Source organism: Cebus imitator, unplaced genomic scaffold (genome assembly GCF_001604975.1).
Source record: "Cebus imitator isolate Cc_AM_T3 unplaced genomic scaffold, Cebus_imitator-1.0 Scaffold37, whole genome shotgun sequence".
In the NCBI taxonomy this organism is placed as follows: domain Eukaryota; kingdom Metazoa; phylum Chordata; class Mammalia; order Primates; family Cebidae; genus Cebus; species Cebus imitator.
The window spans coordinates 748,421-772,675 of NW_016107352.1; the positions used below are offsets into that span (position 1 = coordinate 748,421).

Below are 24,255 nucleotides of genomic sequence, written 5' to 3' on the forward strand. Positions count from 1 at the left end.
GACAAACTCGACAAAACTAAGCAATAGAGAAAGGGCTCTTTATTCAATAAATGGTGCTAGGATAACTGGCAATATGCAGAAGGATAAAACAGGAACCCAACCTGTCACTATATACAAAAGTTAACTTGGCTGGGCATGGTGGCTCAAGCCTGTAATCCCAATACTTTGGTAGGCAGAGATGGGCAGATCACTTGAGGTCAGGAGTTCCAGATAGCCTGGCTAACATGGTGAAACCCCATCTCTACTAAAAAATACAAAAATTAGCTGGGGGTGGAGTGAGACTCTATTAAAAAAAAAAGTTAACTCAAGATGGGTTAAAGATTCATATGTAAGACCACAAACCGTAAAAATACTAGAAGAAAACCTAGAAAATATCCTTGTTAATATTGGCCTTAGCAAAAAATTTATGGCTAAATCCTCAAAAGCAATTGTAACACAAACAAACAAAAATTAACAAGTGGGAGTAATTAAAGAGCTTCTGCACACCAGAAGAAACCATCGACATAGTAAACACAAAACTTGAGGATGGGAGAAAATATTTACAAACTATGCATCTGACAAAGGCTAATATCCAGAATCTGTAAAAAACTTAAATCAGCAAGCAAAAAACAACCCCATTAAAAACTGGGCAAAGTACATGAAAAGATACTTCCCAAAAGGAGACATACTAGTAGCCAAGAAACATGTGAAAAGATGCTTGACATCACTAGTAATCACAGAAATACAAATCAAAACTGCAAGTAGCTATCATCTCACATCAGTCAGAAGGGCTATTATTAAAAAGGTCAAAAAACAACAGATGTTGGTGAAGTTGTGGAGAAAAAGGAATGCTTATACATTGTTGGTGAGAATGTAAAGTAGTTCAGCCACAATGGAAAGCAATTTGGAGATTTTTCAAAGAATTTTAAACAGCACTACCATTTAACTCAGCAATCCCATTACTGGGTATATATCCAAAGCAACATACATTCTTCTACCTAAAGCATACATGCACTCATAGGTTTATTGCAGCACGATTCCCAATAGCAAAGACATAGAATCAACCTAGGTGCCCACCAATGGTGGATGTGATAAAGAAAATGTGGTACATATACGCTATGGAATACTACACAGCCATGAAAAAAGAATAAAATTATGCCTTTTGCAGCAATATGGATACCATTAGAGGCCATTAACCTGAGTGAATTAATACAAGAACAGAAAACCAAATACCACATGTTCTCATTTGTAAGTGGAAGCTAAATGCTGGGGACACATGGACATAAATATGGCAACAATAGACACTGGAGTCTACAAGAGAAGGAAGGAAAGGAAGGGGACAAGAGATGAAAAACTACCTATCAGGTATTCTGCTCAGTACCTGGGTGGTGGGTTCAATTGTACCCCAAACCTCAGTATCACATAGTATACCCTTGTTATAAACCTGCACATGTACCCCTTGAATATAAAAGTTTTTTTTTAAACTATGTTTTTATATTAAAAATTGTAAAGTACACATGCCAAAAAAGAAGCTTTCAGCATGAGTTGCTAATGCTTAGCTTGTCCACACAAAATTTTAGATTCACACTTTGAAACCATAGTAATCATTGAGTTCTCTTTGGGGTCTCTGTGGCATATTATATCTGTATTTGGAACAAAAGCACCAGTTGAGTCCTTCATAATAAGAAAATCAGTTAATAGCAGAAGCAAAACAATAAAACACTAATATTTCAAGGAATATTTAAAAGACAGGTGGCTTGCTTACATTTGATTCCATTAAATCTTATTCTGGGGATTTTCTTTCTAGCAAATTAGTTCTGAATCTTTCCACTTTTGGTAACCATATGGAATGATAAAGAGAATAGTAATGGATAGCATCAGATATTTATGCTTCCTTTCCATTATTTAGAGTTGTTCGTCTACTGAACCTGCTCTCCATCCTGTATAGTCTGGAAAGCCCTCAGCTTTACATTTAGGTGGAACCATATGAATAATTCTCCCCTGAAATGTGAGCAAAAGTGAATGTGTGTCAATTCTAGGGTCAGGGGGTTAAGAAAGTATATCTCTTTTGCATCATCCTCCCATTCTAGCTGAATATGGAGGACTCTGAGGCCCAATCTGGTAGAACAACAATATAGAAAAAGAACAGATACCCTAAATCATCAAGTGGATGAAGGATGCCAATGAAGAACACTCACACTGGGCTTTTGCATGAGCAAGAAACAAACCTATTTTTTGGTCTGTTTTATTTTTTCCTTAGAAGAGCTACTATTATCCTAAATAATACTAGCAGAGCAATAAAAATCTTACATAAAAACAACCTTTTGCATACAAGGGCACATTCTGCTTCCCAGTCTTGCTGTTTGAAGTACATTTGCCTATCCTATGTGGTTTGTTGGCCCACTGTGCTATAAACTTGATTGATCAACAAACTACTCTCAGATTGTGATTAATTAGAATATAGAAGGGAGAGGAGGACTTGAGGCCTGGAGGTCTCATAAATCTATAGCTAATATTGGAGAAAAAGAAAAAGAAAGTTTACTCTGAGACCTATGTTCTTAATTGAATAGGGCAGGATCTGGGAACAGTGAAGTCAGTGGTATAGAAAATTTAGGAAAGCATGGAGGTGGAAGATTTTAGAAAATGTCAGCAAACCTTAACATCTAAATATGAGTACACAAGGCTGGAAAATGATGTTTGCAAAGAGATCTGTAAAACAAGCCAAGAGGTAGAAAACTTCCCAAAACAAGCTGGGATGTAAGGATCAGAGTAAAAGCAACCATGCAGAAAAGCCATATTTTGAGATATGCATTGAAACAACAGACAAAGACATTTTTGAGCCACGCAGCTTGAAAAAGAGCCTTATATATTCCTGTCCTCATTTTCAGAAAAACTCTTGCTACTAGTACAGAATAATCTATTTGAATACGAATATTAGAAATTTGGTCATCCTCCATTTAAAGACACCATGAGATGTAAGATAAAAGTCAATACTACATTCTGGCAGATAACAAAAACTTATCAGAAATGCTGTCAACACTAAGATATAGCCTATTAAAGTTATTGAAATGTAATAATAAAATATTCTTTGTACATCCAGACAAAAATTCTGAGTCACTTTTAAGCAAAAGAAAGTTTCATGTAAGTTTTCTTAATAACAAAATCTACACCAGAAAAAAGATATTCAAGATGCTTAAGGGAAAAAAATGTGGACCAAAGGTATTTTATCCAGTCAAGCTGTCTAGTCTAAAGGCTACTTATGATTTTGAATATAAAGAAAATTAGGGAACATTGTATTGATGAGCCTTTCAGAAAAAATTAGTACAGAACAATTACTATCAATGAGTGATAGGAAAAACTCATTAAAGAGATGGCTATAAATGATGAATATACTTAATTGTAAAATTTTCACTAAAAATACTGCAATAAAAGTAGCAGAATGATTTGTAAATGTTGAATATTCTGAAAATATAGAAATGGCAACTAGCAAAATTGGAATGATAAGGGGAGAAAAGATAGAAGGTTTCAAATCAAAGTATATTGTTTAAAGCTGACAAATTAAGTAGCAGAAGTTCACCATATAAAAGTGCAAAGGTAGACACAAAGAAATATAATGTTGTTAAGATTGGAAGGTAGAAGAGATGGAGAAAAGAGGCTAAAAGGATGGGGAAAAGACAACGTCTTCAATAAATGGTGCTTGGAAAACTGGATATCCATATACAAAAAAAACGAAACTTGACCCCTATCTCTCTCCATATACAAAAATCAAATCAAAATGGATCAAAGACTTAAGTACTATGCAGCCATAAGAAAGGATGAGTTCATGTCCTTTGCAGGAACATGGATGAAGCTGGAAACCATCATTCTCAGCAAACTGACACAAGAACAGAAAACCAAACACTGCATGTTCTCACTCATAAGTGGGAGTTGAACAATGAGAACACATGGACACAGGGAGGGGAACATCACACACCAGGACCTGTCAGGGGCTGGGTGGGTAGGGGAGGATACCATGAGGGGAACTACCTAATGTAGATGACAGGTTGATGGCTGCAGCAAACCACCATGGCGTGTGTATACCTGTGTAACAAACCTGCACGTTCTGCACATGTATCTCAGAACTTAAAGTATCATAATTAAATTAAAAATAATAAAATAAAATAGAAAAGACCTCAAACTCTGAAACTACTACCAGAAAACTTTAGAGAAAATATCCAGGACGTTGGTCTTGGCAAAGACTTCTTGAGCAGTATTCTACAAGCATGGACAATCAAAACAAACATAGACAAATGGTGCATTGGTTTATTTTCATGATGCTGATCAAGACATGCCAAAAACTTGGAACAAAAAGAGATGTAATTGGACTTATAGTTCCACATGGCTTGGGAGGCCTCAGAATCACGGCAGGAGACAAAAGGCACTTCTTACATGTCAGTGGCAAGAGAAAAATGAGGAAGAAACAAAAGCCGAAACCCTTGATAAACCCATCAGATCTCGTGAGACTTATTTGCCATCACAAGAATAGCTCTGGAAAGACCAGCCCCCGTGATTCAATTATCTCCCCCTGGGTCCCTTCCACAACACATAGGAATTCTGGGAGATACAGTTCAAGTTGAGATTTGGGTGGGGACATAGACAAACCATATCAAATGGGATCACATCAAGTTAAAGAGCGTCTACATAGCAAAGGATACAGTCAAAAAAGTGAAGAGACAACCCACAGAATGGGAGAAAATATTTTCAAACTACCCATTTGACAAGTGATTAGTAACCAGAATATGTAAGAAGCTCAAATACTCTGTAGGAAAAAAAATCCAATAATCCTATCTAAAATGGGCAGATGATTTGGATAGACATTTTTTGAAAGAAGACATACAAGTGGCAAACAGGCATATGAAAAGGTGCTCAACATGAGTTATCATCAGAGAAACGCAAATCAAAACTACAATGAAATCTCATCTCATTCCAGTTAAAATGGCTCACATCCAAAACATAGGCAATAACAAATGTTGGCAAGGGCATGGAGAAAAGGGAAACATTATACACTGTTTCTGTGAATGTAAATTAGTACAACCACCATGGAGAACAGTTTAGAGTATCCTCAAAAAACTAAAAATTGAACTGTCATATGATTCAGCAATCCCACTGCTGGATATATACACAGAAGAAAGAAAATCAGTATATCGAAGAGATGTCTGCACTCCTATGTTTGTTAAAGCACTGTTTACAATAGCAACCTAAATGTCCATCAACAGATGAATGATTAAAGAAAATGTGGTACATATACACAATGGAGTATTATTCAGTTATGAAAAAGAATGAGATCCTGTCATTTGCAACAAAATGGTTAGAACTGGAGATCATTACATTAAGTGAAATAAGCCAGGCACAGAAGGACAAACATGACATGCTTTCACTGATTTGTGAGATCTAAAAATCAAATAAATTGAACTCATGGACATAGAGAGTAGAGAATGATTACCAGAGGTTGGGAAGGGTAGGGGGAGACTTAGGGGAAGGTGTGGATGGTTAATGGAAAAAATAGAATGAATAAGACCTACTATTTGATAGCACAACAAGATGAGTATAGTCAATAATAACTTAATTGTATATTTTAAAGAAGATAATATGATTGGATTGTTTGTAATTCAAAGGATAAATGCTTGAGGGAATGGATACCCCATTCTCCATGATGTGCTTATTTCACATTGCATCCCTGTATCAAGACACCTCATCTACCCCATAAATATATACACCTACTTTGTACCCACAGAAAAAATTTAAATAATTTTACAAATTAAATGAAAAATGGTAAAAATAAACTACATGCTACATAGTATTAGAAAATATAATGGTGCCAAATGCTTATGTACTTATACTTCTGGAGGAGTTCAAGTGGGAAAGCAGGAATCAGTGAAAAGAGTAATGAAAGGAATGAAGAGGCTAAATATGAGGGAATGTGTTATTGATCTGGCCACGGTTTCATGACAAACAACCTTGGAGAGGCTCTATGAGACTACTCATCTTCAGAGAGCCTCTATGAAACTACTGTATCTCCAAACAGTACAAAAAGGGAGAAAGTGAAAAATTATCCATCTGATCCTATCTCCAATTGGTCAAAGTTTGCCTCTATGAAGTATTCACTCCATCGTATGTCTGGATTTTGCATATTTTGTACTAAGTGTATCTTTTGATATATCATATGTAAGTATTAACAGGAAATCCTCACTGGGAAAGCAAGAGGTGTGCAGCATTGGTATAAGGTGAGGCATTGTGCATGCCCAGGAACAAAATTCCCTCCTCTTCAAATGCACACTAGGGATAGATATACTTAGCTACTGCTCAAACCTCACATAGATTTGCTGAAATGTGGCATGAGGAAGGACCACTGTGGAAGTAAGGACCAAATAAGAGATCCTAAAATTGTCTCCCTGCCGTTCAGTATAGTAAATCAAAAGCAATATAGAGTTATTTCCACTGTTAAAGAGTTAAAAGATGCAGGTTAATATTCCCTATTTATTCCCATTCAGCTTACCTGAGTAACCCCTGTTGAAAAGTGTGGATTGTCATAAATGATAGTGTAGTATAGTAACCAGGTAGACAGATATCTTGCATATTTACTCAAGATGATCAACATAGCCTCTGGTACATGCTCTGAAGTTATTAATATATTCCTCATTATTCATATCCATAGGACAAATCTAAAGCTTCACTTCTATGTGATATTTCTTCTTCATCTTAGATTTCCTGGGAGCCTGTGCAGCTCACGTGCTAATAATAAATCAAGTGAGCTGATCTGGTGTATTAAGGCTTATAAATGTTGGGTATTCTGTATACCTTTGAATATTCATGATGAAGGCAGAGATTCCAGCCAGTGCACCAACATCTCTCAGTTACCCCATTCCCCATTGAAGGTTAGGAAGGTGAAAAAAGACTGAATCACGTTTTCCTCCATCTAGTTTTGGCATTTTTACCTGCTACCTTCAGCAGAAGGGGCTAAGTGGGTTGAGCAAAATCACTTGAACAACATGGGATTTCTCTCAGACCACAATGCACTTGGCAAAGAGATGTCTATCCACTTCACATTGGGATCCTGAGCAAGTATAGGTCTTGAGGTTGGGCAGACTTCCTACCACTCTATTCCCACATCTCACAGAGTCCATGGAGGGGCCATTTGTCTCTCTCCTCCTCCTCCTACCCCACACCAAGGGCTAAGATATCCTTCTCTTATCTCCAATGTGCTTCTTTACAAAAATCTTATTCTTGCTATCTAGGAGCATGTGGTATCATTATAGTTAAGAAAATATGTTTTTCATGGAGGGAATGATGAGGAAGCCAAATATTTTTAAGAGATTAAATAAGATAAAAGCAGAAATTTGTTCTTAATATTTATTCGCAAAGTCTATAGTTAGTCGTGTTCTCAGTAAGCAGTTTCAGGGACATTTTAGGAAGATATATGGAGCGGGTTGAGGAGTAAATAAGAGGTAAAGAAATAAGCACTAATATCTGCTTTGAAGTAGAGGAACACATTTGAGAAATGAATATGGGGTTAAGGAAATATTTTATATGCAAAAGAATTTTGCACTTTTAAATATTTATGCCGTGATAAAATAGAAACAGAGGAGATGACAAATGCACGAGATACTAGAGACTGCCAGTACAGTGAGTTATTTATCTATTTCAAATTATTCTGCCAGTCTCATGGAGCAGCAATGGATTGCTAGAAGTGAAACTAGGGTTTTCTGACGTTTAATAAGTTGTCCTTTCAAACACATTATTTGAGATGTATCAACTCATAAAAGAAATATCTTTTCAGTTCTGCAAACTTGTAGAAGGTATTTTTGAAGTTGTCTACCCAAAGCAGTTACTGCAATTGGACCACTCACACAGGGGTGTGCTCTCAGCAGCTCAATTTTTGTTGCAATGCCCTTTCCCTCTGCCATAGATAACTTGTTCAGGACTAATAAGATTTGGAATTGGAATTCAAAATAGTACTGTGCAGGTTGGCCTTTGAACAGAAGAAATGTAACTTAGGAGGTGTGAGAAGTAAATCTGATCTGCAAATAGAAAAGAAACCGATTTGGGGTGGAGGGTGATGTCAGGTGATTATGAAAGGGCATGGACTCACTTCTTTTTCTCCTCATTGTGTTCCTGGCATCTGGTGCTCTACTTAGAATATAGTAAATACTAATTAAATATTTCTTGAATGAATGAGTGAAACTGAATGAATGAACATTCAGGTTTATGTACTGGTAAAATAAATGTGGTGTCATATATTATTGATCATTACCCCTTTCTTTGAAGTTGTTAGTTATTCAACGATTCAAATACTGATTTAAGTTTATCAGAGGTGGAATGTCTCCAATGTTAAATATTTAGGGGAAGAAATAGTATATATGTTTACGACTTTTCTTAATTTAAATAAAGTGACCAAATTATTTCCTGATGATTTCATTTTCAATCTTACTTTAGTTGATTTAATCAAAATCTAAGACTACTTTGATTTTATTTTGGGTGAAATGTATTACTATAAGAATCCCATAAAATTCACCTAGGTGTTTTGTTTTTCAGCTAAAGGATTATTTTTCTTCTTTGGCATCATGACATTAGGTAGAAAATATTTTTGCTCATTGAAATATAAGGACTTCACCCTGCTTGTAGATGTTTCAAAATCATTCTAATTCAAACTACTCTGATGCAACACATTCATTTCTGTCTAAAACCTTTAAAAAATTAGACTTGAAAGATGCTGATCAGAGACAGTTTGACTGGTCTGATGAGATACTCTTCCATAACCACTATGATAAATAGGCAATATTGAAGGTTAAATTCTATTGCTAAGCTACCCAGAAATATCCAGTATACTTAAAGACTTCCCTCCACTCAAAAAAAGTTGTAGAGAACTACATTAATCAATTTAACAATCAAATGCTGTTTCATTGAAAGAGAGCTTATCTGAGAAGGATAAATCCCTCTGTAGAGATCCATATGGTTGCAGTTGTATGTCTGTAGTATTTGTATCATCTCTATGAACTCATGTGGCTACAGTACATACAATTCCTTTTATTTAATTGTTTTTAGATCAAAGATTCATCAATTCAACCTATTAACAGAACCCATACTTGTCCATATGCCATGTCAGACACACAAATAAAGAGATAAATGAGAAAATCTCAGGGAGGTTAACCCACAGGGAGCTCTCATTGTAACGTTGGAGATAAAAAGGCGTTTCAAAGATAATAAAACAGGCAGAACACAAAGATATACAGAGCATAGTGGGAATACTCAGGAAGAAGAACTTGTCTGAAGGGCCGATATTTGAGCTGAGTTTTGAAATAACAAAAATATTCATGCAGGTAAGGAGATAACAGACATTCCAGGCAGAGGAAGCTCTATATGTGGAAAGTCATAGGTCTATGACTCAATGTGATGTATTTGGAAAATCACAGACAGTTTAGTATAATCTAGCATAAAGTTCAGAGGAGGGAGAAGGAAAGATAAGCCTGGATGTGTAGACAGACTCCTGATAACGAGGGCCTTGTGTTTCAGAAACTCTTCTGTTCTTTCTGTGATCCTAAGGTATTTTTATCTATGGAGTTAGTGGGCCGGTGAGAGTTTCAATAGGAAAGAGATGTAACTATGTATTTTTTATCAAACAGTTTATTTTAATAAACGGCGATGTAGTGATTGAGCTAGTTGTCTACAGAATGAACTTCTCTGACTGCCTTCATGGGCACCATGTCTGTGACTGAGATCTTCATAGAGCTGCAGGGATTTTTGGCTGCCTAGCAGGACATCCAAGAGGAAATCTGGAAAGTTGTAGTTTACAACAAACAGCTGGAGAGATTTTTAACTCTACGACAAGGTGTCCATCAGGGTGCTAGGTTTGAGGCCATTCTAAAGAGGTGTTTGAAAGCTTAGGTACATTTGGGAACAGTAAAAACACATCCAACACCTCTGAAGAGCAAGTTGCCTGCTGAATGGTGTGCTACTAAGTTCATGAGGCCTGAAGGTTTGTGTTGGAGCATTCAGTCATCTTCCCAGTATTTGTTGTGTGTTTGGAAACAGAAACTCCAGAAGTCATTACAGAAATTTGTGTCATTGAGCCAGATTAGGAGAAAGGATTTTATCTGGATGTAGACAATCCTGTCTGAGGAGTTCTTGCTAGTGAGCTACTAAGGTTGTCCCTCAGTGATATGACTGCTGGAGACAACTCCCAGCCTCTCCAAGTCACCACCTTTAACATTGAGGGGGATCCCGATTTCCACCTTCTCAGCCTAAAATACTATTGTCTAAGGAAGCCCTATGATGGCTTGTAGTAAGATATGAAGAAAACAGAAGAGGTGATCTATAGTCTGTCCACCCAAGGCTTCAATAAGGAGATAGAAGCCGCTTGTGCTGACATATGAGGGGTTCTCCCTACCCCTAGCCATGCTGACCTTAGCGGTTGCCAGAGAGGGCTAAACGCCGAACTCCTTTTATGGTGGTTAGTTAGGATGCCTAGTTGCTAAACACTATACAGCTAGTGCTCGACTTACGACCACGATTGGGAGCGCCAGACCGGTCGTAACAGGATTTGGTCGTAAGTTGAGTAGGCTATATGTACAGTTGAAATGGTGCACGCAGAGATGGTAGTGCTGCCGGAAGCTGGTCCGCACTGTCGTAAGCCCAACTGGACAACGTTTGCGCTGCCAGATGCGGAATAGTCGTGGCTAGCGATTGCGGTCATAAAGTCGAATGGTCGTAAGTTGCATAGGTGGTAAGTCAATCAATACCTGTACCTTATTTGCTTATCTAGTTGCCTGGTGTGTGTATCAGAATTGAAACAGCCATTGTGGGGTAAAAAGAAATAGCCTTTTATATGGACAGAAGTTTCTTTATTGTTTCAGTGAATTTGCTCTGTAATTCAGTCCTGTCAAAAATTGTTGGTGGCAGTCTCTTGGTAAAGTCCTTTTCTTGCTTACTTCGACTGTTGATTTACTGATTGAAAAGTTTACTGTCTAATTTGTCATTCTTCCAGATGTGGTACTTGATGTTTTCTATATCCAAGTTAGCTGTACACACCCAGGCATAGCCAGGATACAGTATAAAAACAGATAATTAAGAACGGTCACCAAACAAGAAACACTTATTTAATATTTTTTCCTTCTTTATTGTAAGCTTTGTAAATCAGATATTGAATTTTTTATTTCTTTATTTTTATTTTTTGCTGGAGAGTTATAGCCCTGGGTTCTCTCTCACGAAAATCAAAATATGAAAGAATAAACTGCAAAGCCAAGCTCAATAGATTGTTTTGGGAAGTTTTTATTTAAGAGATTTAGTAATGTCTTATCATTTGGCTCTACCAAGCAGGGAGTAGGCTTAGTGTTTTAAAACACCTCTGCATTTTGATCTGCCTTAACATTCTGCTATTGCAGCAATTAAAATAGTCTTTACTCACATCTTGAACACTTCATGTGCTACAGTCCTAAACTATGAAAACCTCTTCCTGGCAGCCAGCTAGACTGTTTAATCTGGAAGTACAAAGCTACTCACAGGAGTTAATTAGCAAAACTCTAACTAGTATATTATTAGAGAAAATTTTTGCGTTTTGTCAGGAAGAGAAATAAAACCTCAGATTAAAAAAATATGTTTGATTTGGTAATTTGTTTTAGAGTAAGAAATTTCAGGTTGTTGATGGCTATCCAAACAGGATTTAAATTTACAGTTTGAAGCAAGTCATGTAAATCTTGTTCACATTCCCTCTCCCTTTCTATTTTCAGCTAGTACTAAGAAATCTTGCCAGGTAACTTGCTGATGAATTGAAATTATCAAAATGGTAACTTAATCCACAGTTTTTTGGTACTCACTGAAAGGAAGGTGCTAATGTTTCCAGAATAATATGAAATATTTAGAAGTATTACCCTTTTCCCCTAATAACCAATTTGGGCTTCCTGTTTGTATGATGGAATATTTGGCATTGCTTTCACAGTTTTTATCAGGCCAAGTTAAAGGCTGACTACATGTTCCATCATGAGGAAAGAAGTAGAAATCAGGGCTGAGTTTCTGTGTGTTGCTGGATTTTAGAACAATTTTCTTGACAGCTCTTTCTGCAGAGAGTTTGTAAAAAGACTAAGATGTTAGGTTCTTAAAAGTGCCTAGGATGGTCACTTAAAATGTATTTTTAAATTACATGATCAAACATAGGCAGTAAGTTTATTAATAATATTCTTTACCTCTTTATCAATTCCACATGAAAATATTTAAGTTCTTACCGGAAGTGTGTATTTCAGTTTTAACATGCAATTTAAGTGGAGGAGAATATTCAGGTCTTGTAATTCTATTTGAGAATTTAGAAGTGTCATGGTTATAATTATTCAGTTGTGTTTGTTGTTGGCTTATTATAAAGCAATGGAAAAGTGTTTTGGTCATTTTATAAAATAATTTTATTGAGTTATGTTAAAATAATACTTGCTTGGATTATGACTTTTTAAATTTTCCTCTTGCCTCATTGATCTTGCTGGGACAGCCAAGATATCATTTAAAAAGATGGTACTAGATAACATTATTGTTTCTTTTCCAATATCAGAGGGAAAGCTATCAATATTTCATTACTAAGTGTGACATATCCTATACTTTTATCCAATTAAGAAAATTTTCTACTTTTAGTAGTTTTGTGAGTCATATTTTGAAATTATTATTTTTGTTGTCTAAAGAGCCAATATACTGAAAGAAACCAATAGTATAAATAAGTGGAGAGATTTTCTATATTCACATATTGGAAGACTCAATATTGTTAAGATGTTAGTGATTCCCATTTTGAAGTATAGATTCTATGCAATCCTAATCAAAACCCCAGTAAGCAATTTTGTAGATATTAACAAAATGATTCTAAAGTTTATATGAAAAGCCAAAAGACAAAAATAACCAACACAATGCTAAGAACAAAGATGAAGAACTGATGCTACCTAACTTCAAGATTTACCATCAAACTACAAAATCAACACAGTATGGTAAAGGCAAAAAAAATAGGCAATAGATCAACTGATTAGAATTAAGAGCTTAGAAATAACCCAACATAAGTACTGTCAACTAAACTTCTAACACAAGAATAAAAGGAAATAGGAAAAAGACTTTTCAAGAAATGGAAATTCATATTTTTTAAAAAGGAATCTAGACTTAGACCTTATATCTTTCATAAAAATTAAATTAAATGAATTATAAACATAAAAATAAATTCAAAATCTATTCTTATAAATCAAAAAGCAGGATAAAATATTTACTATCTTAGATTTGTCCATGAGTTTGTAGATACATGGCCAAAAGAATTGTCTATAAAATAAAAATTGATTAATTGGAATTTATTATAATTAAAAACTGCTCTGTGAAAGAGACTGGACAGTCAAGCCACAGACTGGAAGGAAATATTTCCAAAGCATATATCTGATTAAAAACTTGAATCCAAAATGGACAAAGGACTCTCAAAACTCAAGAAAGCCTACAACCCAACTTAAAATGAGTAAAATATATGAACAGTTACCTCACCAAAGAAGATATACATGGCAAATAAGCATGTAAAAACACGTACAACACCACTTGTCATTAATAAAACAATGAGATGCCACAACCTACCTTTTAGGTTGGCTAGCTTAAAAACTTGCAATATAAATTGCCAGCAAGGATACAGAGTAAAAACAACTCTCATTCTCTGCTGGTAGAAATGAAAAATGGTATAGCCATCTTGAAAGACAGTTTTGTAGTTTTCTACAAAGCTAAACATAATCTTATCATCTAATCCAGAAATTATGCTCTTTTGTATTAGCCCATTTGATCTGAAAACCATGTCCACACAAAAACCTGCATGATAATATCTATAAGCACTTTATTCATAATTGCCAAAACCTAGAAGCAATAAGGTATATAAACAAACTATGGTATATACATGCAATGGGATATTGTTCATCAGTATTTAAAATGAGTTATTATCAAGCCATGGACAGACATTAAGAAACATAAAATGTATATTGCTAAGTGAAAGAACCCAGCCTAAAAATCCTACATGCTGTATCATTCCAATTATATGACATTTGGGTAAACAAAAATATAGAGTCAAGTTAAAAAGCTCCTAAAGTCCAAGGTTGAAATGATCTGAGCAACAAAATAAAGTGATATTAGATTATAACCCAAAGTACAAAATAGATATTCCTGAGTCCATACTCATATAAATAAATTATTTAATTAATAAATCAGGATAAGAGACAAGTCTCTGGTACTGAAGAATTTATATATATATATTATATATATATATATATATACACACATTATATATATATATATAAATAATATATGTATTATATATATTATATATTATATTATATATTGGGAGCTCAACTCTGTTCTCAAAGAGTTGAGCCCCCAATTCTCTAAGTGTGCATTGACCATAGTGACTTCCTTCCAAATGGTATAGCATAGAAAGGGGAGAAAAACAGTAACTTTATAGTGGAGAAAACTGACAAAAACTACCTCACCCAAGTGATCAAGATTCATAACAACATTGACAGGCAATGGGAAGTATGTATCATATAATGTGATGAAAATTACACTTTACTTGTGTGGACTTAACCTCAGATATTCCCAGTCTAATCATGGGAAAACAACAGACAAATCCCAACTGAGGGATATTCTCCTCCTCAAAAGTGTCTGGGTGATCAAAGACAAACATCTTTCTGGTGTGTCTCATTCTTTCTTCATTCTTTCTTGCATTACCATACTTCTTCCAAAGGACCATTTATCTTCTAACTGAAGAACTTCTATTAGTATTATTCTTTTAGAGTCATTTTGCTGACATTGAATCTTTTGATTTTTACTTTGTAAAAAAAAAAAAGGTCTTTTTGCTGGGCAGGTATTTTCTTTTGGCCTTCTGGCTTCTAACATTTTGAGAATTTTTGAAAATAATGTGTCTTTTCTTCCGGCTACTTTTACGATTTTATTTTTATCCTTTGTTTTCAGCAATTTTGCTATACATACCCAAATATTGTTGTTTTTATTTTTATCCTTTCTTAGGTTTATATCAATGTTTGTATCTGTAGTTTGATTCTTAAAATTAATTTTCGGAAATTCTTGGCCATTAGATTTTCTAGCATTGTTTTTCTTCTATTCTCCTTCTTCTGGCATTCCAGTTGCATATATGTCAGATACTTTGTTTCACTTCCCATATGCCTGTAGACTCTTTTCAGTATTTCTTATCTATATTTTCCTTTTAACACACCTATATTCCTACTTACTATTCTCATTTTTGCTGTCTCTAAATCTGTTTCAAAACTCATGTATTCAGTCATTTTATTTTTCAATTCTGAATTTTTGGTTATTTTTCATAAATTTATATTTTCCAATGAGATATTCTATATTTTCTTTCTTTTTAGAAAACATTTTAATTGACTATTTATTTCTGTTGTCCTTTTCCCTTCTTGGTTTTTATTAGTTGATCTTGTTTCCTAGTATGTCTACCAATTTTGAATTAAATTCCAGATACCATGTCTGAAAATTTTTTGAGGCTCTCACTGGTGCTGTTTTCTTCCCAAGAAGATATAATTTTCTTCTGGTAGATAGAGAAAGCACAGGCAGATCGGTTTGAGGATTCAAGGCTAACCTGTTTCTAGTTTCCTAAAATTCAAAGGGCACATCTTCTTTGTGTCTCAAATAAATCTGGAGAGGCTATCAGATTTCTTCCTCTTTAATGTATATTTATTTCGGTTTTTGTTTTCACAGGACTTTGAGATTAATGAAAATTCCACTTAGCTATGTAGTGTCTCTTGATAGCTACCTGATGACTAGTGCTTATAGGAGTCTTACATTTCATATACTTAGCCTATAACTCAGGAACTGTCTTAAAGGAAAATTGCATATAGAATGCTGGGTTCAGTTGTCTGAAGTTTCCCTTACTCTAGAATCTTGGACTCTCAAGTTATAACTCTCTTGGTAACCCTGAAATCAAATTTTTGTATCTCTAGCACAAGTAAGACTGTTCCAAACTCTAAGTTGCCATTTTTTGTCCAAATTTTATGGCCTGCAAGGTGAAATAAATGCCCTGAGGAGGAAATGCCTGCAAATATGGGGTCAAATTCACTGAGCTTTCCTTCTTTAGGAGATATTGACCTCTCATATCTTGGTTGCTTTGATTTCTCACTTATTCTTTAAAACAGCCATTCTTTTGAATTTTACTTAGATTTCATAGCTTTTCCAAGTAGGAGATTTAAACCTAATACAGCTTTCCAATTATAATTAGGATAACATGACAACATTTATGAAATAAGCAGACATATTAGTTATCTACACAAAATTTAGCAGCTTAAATTAAAAATAAACATTAATTATCTCAAATTATGTCTGTGGTAAGTGATAAAAGCTAGTTACCTGGGTGATTCTGAATTAGGGCATCTCATGAGTTTGTAGAAAAGAGGTGAGCTGGGGATTATACTTGCCTAAAGCTGAAGAATCTGTTTCTAAGATGGCTTATTCACATGTCTGACAAGGTGGAGCTATCTGTTGGAGATATCAGTGTCTTGTTAATTGGAGGTCTGCAAAGGACTTCTTGAATGTCCTCAGAACGTGGCAACTGGTTCCCCCAAAGCAAGTGATGTAGGGAGTAAGGTAGAAACTACAATGTCTTATGTGACTTTGTCTCAGAAATCACACAATGCCGTTTCTGCAATATTCTATGGGTTTATTACTTTGGTCAGCCCTAATCAGTGAGGAGAGGTACTACACAAGGATATAAATGCCAGAATGCAAAAGTCCTTGATGAACTGCCTTAAAGCATTCAGCCATAGCAGAAGAAGAGGATTCAGCAGCAGGGAAAGAAGGAAGAGTTAGAAATTTAAGGGGTAAATAAGAGATGTTGGTGTCTCAGAAGTGAAAGGAGGGCTTTTAAAAAGGAAAAAAAGAAACCATTAATGTTACAAGAAGCAAATGTACAAAATAAGATAAGAATTGAGAGGTATGCATTGGATTAGAAATTGAAGTAGTCAATGGTGCACTTTGCCAGCATAAGTCCAGAGATGGGGTGGGGAAATAAGACTGGCTTATCTATTTTTTTTTCAATAATTTATTTGTTTATCACTTAGTACAATGCTCAGAAATAGAAGATAGTTAATAGAAATATATATTGAATGAATAAATCAGTGAAGTTTCAAGGAATTCATGGGTCAGATGTATTTAAAGATGAAAAACCTGATTATCAAGTTCAAATATGATATGGTATTGTAGTGCACCTTGGCATTTGAGAGGAACTGGACTCTAGAACTCAGCCTGTTTCATTTGCAGGTGGTGATGAAGTCTAGGCTGTGATGAGTGCAAAAAATTGAATTGGAATAATGAAGACAAATTACATATGTATGGAAAACGTCTACCATATACTAATATACATAGTAAATATATATAACCTATGTTATATAAAATACAAACTATACATTTATTAATACACAATAGATATATTAACTATATATACCAGATAGATAGATAGATAGATAATCTGAGTTTGGTCCACTTATATCTCCACTGTTTTAGTATTGTACAGAGTATTTTCAATGTCCTAAAAATCCTGTTATTTTCCCTTAACCCTTGGCAGTGACTGATCTTTTTATTAGATTTGTGTAAAAATAATTTTGGTTTTTGCCATAGAAAGTAACAGGAAAAACCGCAATTATTTTTGCACTAAATTTAATATTATCTCCATAGTTTTGCCTTTTCCAGCATGTCGTATGGTTGGAGGGATGTAACCTTTTTAGATTGGCTTTTTTCACTTAGCAATATGCATTTAAGTTTCCTCCACATCTTTTCATGGCTTCATAGCCCATTTCTCTTTAGCAATGAATATTTCATTGTTTGGACTACCATAGTTCTATGTTTTGGCTTTTTTATTAGACTTTAAGTTCGGGGGTACACGTGCAGAATGTGCAGGTTTGTTACATAGGTATACATGTGTCATGGTGGTTTGCTGCATCCATCAACCCCTGATCTACATTTGGTATTTCTCTTAATGCTATCCCTACCTTGTCCCCCACCCCACAACAGGCCCCAGTGTTTGATATTCTCTTCCTAGTGTCCATGTGTTTTCATTGTTCCACTCCCACTTATGAGTGAGAACATGTGTTTGGTTTTCTGTTCTTGTGTTAGTCTTTGTCCATGTCTCTGCAAAGGACATCAACTCATCATTTTTCATGGCAACATAGTATTTCATAGTGTATATGTGCCACATCTTCTTTATCCAGTCTATCATTGATGGGCATTTCGGCTGGTTCCAAGTCTTTGCTATTGTGTACAGTGTGTTTTGGCTTTCTTAAAATCCATTCACCTATTGAACATCTTGGTTGTTTCCAAGTTTTATCAACTATAAAAAAGCTGTTATAAATCTCCATGTGCAGGTGTTGTGTGGACATAAGTTTTTAACTTCTTTGGGTAAATACCAAGGAGTGTGATCGCTGGATTGTATGGTAAGAATATGTTTAGCTTTGTAAGAAACTGTCAAACTGTCTTGGCTGTACCATTTTGCATTTCCGCCAACAATGAAATAGAGTTCCTGTTACTCCATATCCTCACTAGCATTTAGTACTGCCAAGGTTCTGGATTTTTTTTTCATTCTAATAGGTGTGTGATGGTATCCTGTTGTTGTTTTAATTTGTATTTACCTGATAACATATGATGAACATCTTTTGATATGTTTATTTGCCGTCTGTATATCTTCTTTGGTCAAATGTCTGTTAAGGCTTTTGGCTCATTTTTTAATTGGACTGTTTATTTTCTTATAATTTCTTTATAAGAGTTTGTTATATAAATTTGGGTAACAGTCCTATATCAGAAATTTTTTTTTTGTTTGTTTGTTTTTTACAAATATTTGCTCCCAGTCTGTGGCTAGTCTTTTCATTCTCTTAACAGTGTCTTTTGTAGAGCAGAAAATTTTAACTTTAACAAAGTCCAGATTATTAGTTATTTCTTTCAAGGAGCCTGCTTTTGGTGTCATATCCAAAAAATTACCACCAAATCCAAGGTTATCTAGATTTTTTCCTGTGATATCTTCTAAAAGTTTTATAGTTTTGTGTTTTATGTTTAGCTCTGTTATACATTTTGAGTTAATTTTTGTTAAGTGTGAGGTCTTCTCTCGATTTATTTATTTTCTTTGTTTTCAACTTTAAGTTTAGGTTCTGGGTACATGTGAAGGAAAAGAGTAGGTTTGTTACATAGGTAAACGTGTGTCATGGTGGTTTGCTGTGCCTATGAACCCACTCACTAGGTATTAAGCCTAGCATGCATGATCTGTTTTTCCTAATTCTCTCCCTCCCCTCACCACACCCCCAGAAAGGCTCCACTGTGTGTTGTTCCCCTCCCTGTGTCCATGTGTTCTCATTGCTCAGCTCCTGCCTGTGAGAACATGTGGTGTTTGGTTTTCTTTTTCTGATTAGTTTTCTGAGGATTTTCTTTTCTTTTCTTTTCTTTTCTTTTTCGCATGTGAGTTATTTCACCCACCATTTAGTTTTTCCAAAAGTCAGTTGGCTATATTTCCATGGGTCTATTTTAGGGCCTTCTCTTCTGTTTTGTTCTATTTATATACTTTTTTTCCACCAATAATACACTGTCTTGATTACTGTTGTTTTATAGTAAGTTGTGAAGTTGGATGGTGTCAGCCTTCCAATTTTGCTCTCCTCCTTTAGTATTATGCTGGCTGTTCTGGATCTTTTACTGTCTATGTAAATTTTAGAATCAGTTTGTCAGTATTTACAAAGTAAGTTGCTGAGATTTTGCCTGGGATTGCTTTGAATCCCAGTTGGGAAGAACTGACATCTTGACAATATCTCTGAACATGGAATATCTATTTATTTAGTTCTTTATTTCTTTCAACAGTGTTTTGTAATTTTCTTGATATAGATGTTTTACACAGTTTATTATGTTTATATCAAAGCATCTCATTTTTGAAGGTGGTAATGTAAATGGTATTATGTTTTTTAATGTGAACTTCACTTTTTCATTGCTGCTATATAGAAGAGCAGTGGACCTTTGCATAGTCTGCTGTTGCTGGATGAAGTGGTCTATAGATTTATATTCAGTTGACTGATGGTGGTGTTGATTTCAACTGTGCCCTTACCAATTTTCTGTCTGCTAGATTTGTCTATTTCTGATATAGGAGTGTTGACAACTCCAACTATAACAATGAATTTGTCTATTTCTCCATTCTGTTTTTTCAGGTTTTGGCTTATGTAATTTGATGCTCTATTGATAGACACATACATTTTTAAAATTTTTATGTCTTTTTGGAGAATTAACTCCTTTATCATTATGTAGTGCCCGTCTTTATCCTTTATAACTTTCCTTGCTTTGAAATCTCCTCTGTCTGAAATTAATCTAGGTACTCATGCTTTTAAAAAATTAGTATTAGCATGGTACATCTTTCTTCATGCATTTACTTTTATTCTTTATGCGTGTTTATGTTTAAGGTGGATTTTTACAGACAACATACAGTTGTATCTTGTTGTTGCACCATGGCAACTTTGTCTTTTAATTGCATTTAGACTATTGATGTTCAAAGTGCTTCTAGATATAGTTGGATTGGTATCTACCATATTTTTTTGCTGTTTTTTATTTGTCATCTTGTTCTTTTTTCCTGCTTTTGTCTTTTACTCTTGTTTCACCTAGTGTGGTTTTAATGAAGCATTTTTTAATGATTTCATTATCTTTCCTTTTTCAGCACCTCAATTATACTTCTTTTTTTTTACTTTTCTTAATGGTTGTCTTAGTATGTACAATATGCCTTTATGACTAATTCAAGTCCACTTTCCATTATGGGTACATAATAGCAACAAAACAACTTAGTTCCTACAGAGACACACATAATAATATGTGTATAGTTGAATACATTGTTGCTTTTATTATTGAACAAACACTTGCCTGTTAGGCCAATTAAGAATAATAAAAATAAATTTTTTTATTTTACCTTCATTTATTCTTTCTTTGATTTTTTTTTCTTTATGTAGATTCAAGTTTCTGCTTTACATTATTTTTCTTCTCTCTAAAAAACTTCTTTCAACATTTCTTGCAAGTCAGGTCTACTGGCAACAGATTTACTCAATTTTTGTTTGACTAAGAAGTCTTTATTGCTCCTTATTTTTGAAGGAAAATTTCACAGTTTAGAAAATTTTAGGGTGATGTTTTTATACTTTCAACACTTCCAATATTTTACTTCCACTCTCTTCTTGCTTGCGTGTTTTCTGAGGATATGTTGGGTGCAATTCTTATCTTTGCTCCTCTATAGATAATGTACTTTTGCACTCTGTCTTATTTAAAGATTTTTTTATCTGTCTATGCTTTTGCATAGTTTGGAAATAATATGCCTAGATGTAGGCTGTTTTTTGTTTTGTTTTGTTTTGTTTTGTTTTTTAGTATTTATTTTTCTTAGTGTTTGCTGCATTTCCTGGATCTGGTTTGGGATCTAACATTAATTTGGGATAATTCCTGGTAATTATTTTATCAAATATTTCTTCTGTTTCCTTCTCCCTTTTTGATCTCTTTGGTATCCCCACTACGTATATGTTACACTTATACACCACCAACTCTATGTAATTGCCCCACAGTTCTTTGATATTCTATTGTTTTGCTCAGTCTTTTTCTTTTTGCTTTTCAGTTTTGAAGATTTCTATTGACATATCCTCAGGCTCTGAGATTCATTCCTCAGTCATGTCCAAAGCCAACCAAAAGCATTTTTCATTTCTGTTACAGTATTTTTTTTTTAATTCTAGCATGCTTCTTTTAGTTCTTTCTTAAGAATGTTAATGTTTCTGCTTACATTGCTCATCTGTTGAATGCCATCTGCTGTATATCTATTAGAATCCTAAGCACATTAATCATAGTTTTTTAAACTCCCTATCTGATAATTTCAGCATCTCTCCCATGTCTGATTCTAATGTTTGCTCTGTCTCTACAAACTGTGTTTTTGCCTTGTAACTTTTTTTTATTTTGGATAGCCAAACGTAATGGGTTACGTAAAATGAACTGCAGTAAATAATGCTTTGATGATGTGGTGGCAGGTATGAGAGGAGAGGAAGTGTTCTAGTAACCAACAATTAGGTCTCAGTCTTCTAGTGAGCCTGTGCCTCTGGATTGTGAACTTCACATGTGCTTTACAGACTTTTTTCTCTTTCTACCTTGGGTGGGATAGGATTATTAGAGTGGGTTGGAGCTGGGATTGAAATGTTAAGAAGAAAAAAGGTGACTGAGAGCATTGAGCAAATACTTACTTGACATTAAGCAGTGTCACTCCTCTCAAGTAAGAAAGAGGCATCTACAACAGTCACCCACAGTGACAGCCATGCCCAGCTGAGTGCCAGGCTCATGAGAGTTACCAATATCATGACAGAATGCAGAGATGAGAACCATACAAACTGACAGATTTGTTCCAGAACAAATATGTGGCTTAGAAACTCTAAAAACTGGAGTACATTTTAGGATCTAATATCATACAGACCAAGTCATAATAATCTATATGTAAAAATTAAATTTAACTTTAGGTATAGTTTTACCAGGCTGGGGACATTTAGGTTTCCTTTTTTATCTTCCCATTAATATGACATACATTTATTTATTTATTATTTATTTTAATGATTTTTTTTCTAAGAGACAAGATCTCACTCTGTGGCCCAGGCTGGAGTGCTATGGCACAATCATAGTTTACTATAACCTCAAACTCATAAGCTCAAGCCATCCTCCCACCACAGCCTTCCAAAATTCTGGAATTACAGGCATGAGCCACCATGCCCCAGCCTGGCATACATCTTGATGAAAAGAAACATGTCTCATATACTTTTGCTTTTCCTAATATTTATTCTACTAACAATATATTATTGAGCTAATGGTGCCTTCAAGCATAGATGTTTTGTCTTAAAAGTGTCTATCATATGTATAATTTCATATATGTACATATACATAAGAAAATTTGAATGCTGAATTACACTACATTTTAAATTTAGGCACCTATTTGTTATTTAAGAAATAGTTTAGTAGGAAATTAATGTTATAGAAAATAAATGCCATCAAGATATTCATATAGATTACACTATGTTACAAACAATACAAAGCAATTTGTTGGATATAGCTCTCCTCACTTAGGGTACCAGCTGCCTGGGTCTGACCCACAGACCCTGACCCAGTGATGGATTAATAAATTGACTCATACACAGATTTTCAGTGAAAGACTTAGCTAGATGTGTCTGTGACCACTCACAAACACTCCTGAGAGAGATAGCAGCCATGGCCCTGACCAGCTGATATGCTAGGCATTTATTTAGTATAGATTTAATAACAGAGACTTTGAGTCAACACACTTAAGGATAATGATTAAAGGCCAGGTTTAAAGGCCTAAAGCAAACACTATTTGTGGGTGATAAATCTGGTTGCCTTCCCCCCAAGAAAGCCATCCAGCCCATGAAAGATTAAAAGTTAGTTTTAGGACCACATGAGTAAACAAGTTATTCAGATAAACTCCCCCACTTTCCCAAGTTATTTGCTTTTCTTTTTCAACTAAAGGTAAGGGGATTAGCCTGCCTTCAGCTGAAACTTCTACTGAAACAATGCATACCTCTGGCCTTCCAAGGTTTGTGACTATATTCTTTAATTTTATATTCCTTCCAACCATCCTGACTGATCTCCCATGGCAAATTAAATTATATCTATTTTCTGGATTTTATACTTAAGCTGAAAGCACCCAGCATGATACTAAAATTTGGAAAAAGGTAAAGAGCCCACCTCTTCTGTCAGTGACCTGATTTGCCAACCATGTATCTTCAGACTTTCATTATACCAAAATATCGTCCACTTAAGCCAATTTCACATATTAGCACGAAATTAAATGTGGTCTTTTGAGGGTCTGTCAAACTCAATGTCCACTATGTCCTTCAATTTTATAATTATAAGAGATCAATATGATCATCAAGTCCATTGCCCTGCATCAATGGTTCTCAATTATGGTTACATGACAGAAACAACTGTGCAGATTTTAGAAAGTCTATTATGTGCTCAGATTCTACTTCTAAACTGTTGTCAACAAGGTTAGTTAAATCTTTAGCAGTCTAGATAATACATAAATAGAGAGGAGCTCTACAGAAAGGCTAATAGCTACGTTCCTTGATGCAAAACATAAGGAGACATCATGCTGCATCACACTGACCTCTCAGCCGTTTGGTTTTACTTAGCTTTCCCTCTTTTTTCAAAAATTTTTACCACTGGCAGAAGACATTAGATTAACTAAAAAGCCCC

The 24,255-nt window shown here is 34.8% G+C and overlaps 1 pseudogene; it reads right to left on the reverse strand.

Moving 5' to 3' along the window:
• The window catches only part of LOC108301809, a 108,843-nt pseudogene extending 96,520 nt beyond the window's left edge, over positions 1-12,323 (reverse strand).
• Positions 12,324-24,255: the final 11,932 nt, after the last annotated feature.